Source organism: Momordica charantia, assembly GCF_013281855.1.
Source record: "Momordica charantia cultivar OHB3-1 chromosome 2 unlocalized genomic scaffold, Mcharantia_2.0 BLBB01000002.1, whole genome shotgun sequence".
NCBI classification, from domain to species: domain Eukaryota; kingdom Viridiplantae; phylum Streptophyta; class Magnoliopsida; order Cucurbitales; family Cucurbitaceae; genus Momordica; species Momordica charantia.
Window position 1 is genome coordinate 16,367,526 of NW_028275160.1, and position 4,340 is coordinate 16,371,865.

Below are 4,340 nucleotides of genomic sequence, written 5' to 3' on the forward strand. Positions count from 1 at the left end.
TGATATCCTACTTATTGGGAATGATGTAGGATACCTCACTGACATAAAGAAGTGGCTAGCGACTGAGTTCCAAATGAAAGATTTGGGAGAAGCTCAGTATGTTCTTGGCATCCAAATTCTAAGGGATCGCAAGAACAGAACGTTAGCCCTGTCTCAAGCAACTTATATCGACAAGATGCTTGCTCGATATTCGATACAGAATTCCAAAAAAGGTTTATTACCCTTCAGGCATGGAATTCATCTGTCTAAGGAGCAGTTTCCTAAGACACCTCAAGAAGTTGAGGATATGAGACGTATACCCTATGCTTCAGTAGTGGGCAGCCTGATGTACGCTATGCTGTGCACGAGGCCTGACATTTGCTTTGCAGTAGGGATGGTCAGTAGGTACCAATCCAACCCAGGATATGATCACTGGACTGCTGTTAAGGGAATCCTCAAGTATCTTAAGAGAACGAGGGACTGCAAGCTCGTGTATGGCGCTAAGGATTTGATCCTTATAGGATACACTGATTCACTCTTAACGGAGGAGCGGTAGTTTGACGGAGCATCAAACAAGGATGCATCGCAGACTCCACGATGGAGGCTGAGTATGTTGCAGCTTGTGAAGCAGCAAAAGAGGTGGTTTGGATTAGAAAGTTCTTGAGAGATTTGGAAGTCGTTCCAAACATAAACTTGCCCATCACACTTTATTGTGATAACAGTGGTGCTGTGGCAAATTCTAAAGAACCTCGAAGCCATAAGAGAGGCAAACACATCGAAAGGAAGTACCACCTTATACGGGAGATAGTGCAGCGAGGAGATGTGATTGTCACGAAGATCACTACAGAGCACAATATTGCTGATCCTTTTACAAAGGCACTCACGGCTAAAGTGTTTGAGGGCCATCTAGAAAGTCTAGGTTTACGAGCTTTGTACCGTTAGTCTATGGCAAGTGGGAGAAATGTAATTGGGTATAGTGTATGCCCTAGTTTATTGTATTTTCCCTTTGCTTTATGATAATGTACACCCCACTCGAGTTTAGTTCAAGTGGGAGTTTGTTGGGTGTGTTGCCCTAAACTCGTAGTTTGTATTTTGTAAGAACAAATGTCTATTTAATAAAGTTTTATTCAATAAATTTGTTGTTGAATCATAGCTTTGCATTGTCCAAAATCCAATAAACTAAACATCCAAGGTTATTTGTGATGTAATCGGGACAGTATATATACTGGGTGTATAGTTGATATACGGGGTATATATTTGATATACCCCTCATATATATGAATGGATAATGTTCCGTGAAGAACCTAAAGGGTCTATAGTATATGGATAAGGCTGTTGATTACGCTTGTTTACATGCGTAAAAAGAAGGTTTTAGATGCTGTTTTTACAATGTTTCAGCTTTGTTTCGGATTTTTCTCGATCGTTTGAGTTCCAATTCATGCAAAATTCATATATTATGGTTTGTGGTTGGCTTATATTGTATTTATGACATTTTAGGACCATTTGGGAGTGCAAATTAATCAAAAGAAGCAAAAAGACGGAAAAACCATCATGGGAGGCGCCAGGCGCCTGGGAAGCCTGCAGAAAAACTGGTTTTCTTCCAACTTTGCCCTTAATGAATCGCGTCTTCCAATGCGTTTTGGTGGTTCCAACCGATGCATACGTGTAGAAGAAGTGTTCCACTATCAGTTTGAGCACGATTTGGTCAGTCAAAAGAGTTGGAAATGGGTGATTCACCATCGTTTTAGGACCTACCTAACCAATTCTGCACAGCTATAAATTCCAGCAACTTCTCCACCAAAATCATCAAGCCTTGCTTCCTTCTCTTGATCATTTTTAGTGTTTCTTTGTTGCTTTCTAAGTACTTTTGAGTTGCTTTCATTAGTTGCTTTTCGTTTTTAAATCCCGAGCACTTTACATTCTTTTATTGAGCTTTGTTTTGTTTCCATTTGTACTTAGTTATTTTCTACTTATTCAAATATATAAAAATCTAGCACTTTGCTTATCTTCCCTTTGCCTTTACTTTATTTTTAGTTAAGAGAGTTGTGTTTTTGGAGAAAAGAGCACGTGACACTCTCCCTTGCTTGAAAGAGAAGGGCGAAGCTCTCAGTCCCGATAAAAACTCTCCATTAGTTAACTTTTGTTTTTCACACATGCATTCCACATTCAACCGTTTTACTTGCTGTATTTTCTTCAATATGTCTTCCTAAATTCCCGTCTCTAGCCCGGTTATGGATAGTTAGCCTTTTATGTCTAAAAAGGATTGCTAAGAAGTAGTGTTTTTGCTTTCCATTCATTGCTCAACATGTTTTCCCAAAAAGTTAGGATTTAGAGAAGGCCACTGTAAGTCTTAACAAGTCAATACTGAAAAGGTTGCTTATTTGCATTGTTGAGTGGTTAAACCGAGGAGCGCCTTAGACATAAGGGTTCCGCTTAAGTAGCCTAGACATAGGACCTTAACCCGAGGTTGCGACTATTTCCATCCTAAAACTAAGATATATCTCATAATAGACATATTAAGGAATGTCTTAGGACTTTGAACTTGCTTAGACATAAGTCAAGTGAGAAGCGTAGTCGTTGGTTTCTAAAGTAAAAAGCATATTGTCCTTAGCATGTCCTTGATTCTTTGTTGGCTAACTTGAAGTAGTTCGGGCTAGGTTTTATCATTATAAGTCCAAATCTCAAATCCAAACCATTATTTGTGACCACTTCCCATTTTACAAGAATCACTCATTCCAACATTCACTATTCTTTAAAACTTTAGAGTTTGGAAATTGTTTAGAAGTCCTTGAGGATCGATACTTGGATACTCCATCCATTTTATATTACTCAGACAGGTGTGCGCTTGCATCTATATAATTGTTACCACGCTTAGTGCGTGCGTTCAGCATAAACGCCCAGTCAAGTTTTTGGCGCCGTTGCCGGGGACTTTAGTTTTAAAATTATTTTCAAATTCTTTTAGTTTTTATTTTTGTGAATTGTTGTTGGGTGTAATTTGCATCCACCGTTTTTGTTCTATATTTTTGGTCGTTTATGTCACAAGGGTAAGTTAAAGTGCATGAGCACAAGATCTTTTCTTCTACCCCTTGACCCTGAGATTGAGCGGACCCTTCGAAAAACTCGAAAGGAGCAAAGACTTCGAAAACAACTAGAAAAGCAAAAAGAGAGAGAAGGTAAAATCAGTCCTGAAAGTGAGGTAAAGAGTACGAGCACATCAATGGCAGATATTCCACCTCGTGATCCGGTTGATCCACCTGCTGTTAACGGTAATATGAGGGATCATGCAAGAAATGATGAATTCAACCATATCCAGATGGCGGACAACAGAGACGTGGCAATGCGAGAATATGCCGCCACGGCTTTTCAGAACTTTGATTCAGGGATAGTCAACCCTATTCCAGCCCACGCAAACTTTGAGCTTAAACCAATGATGTTCCAAATGTTGCAGACAATTGGACATTTTGGAGGGCAGGAACATGAGGATCCACATGATCATCTGAAATCATTCATTCAAATTGCAAATGCATTTCGATTACCTGGTATAACAGACGATGCTCTGAGACTAACACTTTTTCCATTTTCTTTGAAGGACCAAGCTAGAGCATGGCTCAATGCATTTCCACCGGGATCCATCACCACATGGGGGTCGTTAGTGGAGAAGTTCTTAACAAAATTCTTCCCACCTACTCGCCACGCTGATATCAGAGAGGAGATCATCTCCTTTAGACAGTATGATCGTGAACCTGTTCACGAGGCGTGGGAGAGATTTAAAGAACTAATCAGGAAATGTCCGAACCATGGCTTGCCGGCATGCATCCAGATAGAACATTTCTTTAGAGGTTTAGATCATCCTACTAAGATGATGCTAAACAATGCTGCCAACGGAGCCTTTACAAAGAAGACATTCAACGAGATAGTTGACATCCTAAATGACTTAGCTTCACACAACGAACTATGGTGTTCGCAAAGATCTAGGGCAGCACCAAAGAAGCAAGATCCAGCTGGAGTTTTGGCTCTGGACATTGCGACCTCGATGCAAAAAGAGATGGTTACAATGAACCAGAGGCTGAAAGAGATGGCATTGGGAATAAAAAATCCATTAGCCACGCCGATACAACCTGTGCAGTCAGATTTTTGCACTCCTGCCCATGTTTGCCAAGTCAACGATCTCATTTGTTCATTTTGCAGTGAAAACCATAATTATGATAATTGTCCACATAACCCTGCTTCCGTTTTTTATGTAGGACATGGTAACAATAGGAACTTTAACCCATATTCGAACACCTACAACCCAGGTTGGAGGCACCACCCTAATTTCTCATGGGGAGGACAAGGAGGTTCGAGCGGTTTTAATCAAGGGC

General features: G+C 40.3%; 1 non-coding gene across 1 annotated transcript; it reads right to left on the minus strand.

Moving 5' to 3' along the window:
- Window positions 1-3,676: 3,676 nt before the first annotated feature.
- On the minus strand, window positions 3,677-3,783 carry LOC148212915 (small nucleolar RNA R71). Its single transcript, XR_015789567.1, has one exon. It is a non-coding gene; the product is annotated as a small nucleolar RNA R71 (small nucleolar RNA).
- Window positions 3,784-4,340: the final 557 nt, after the last annotated feature.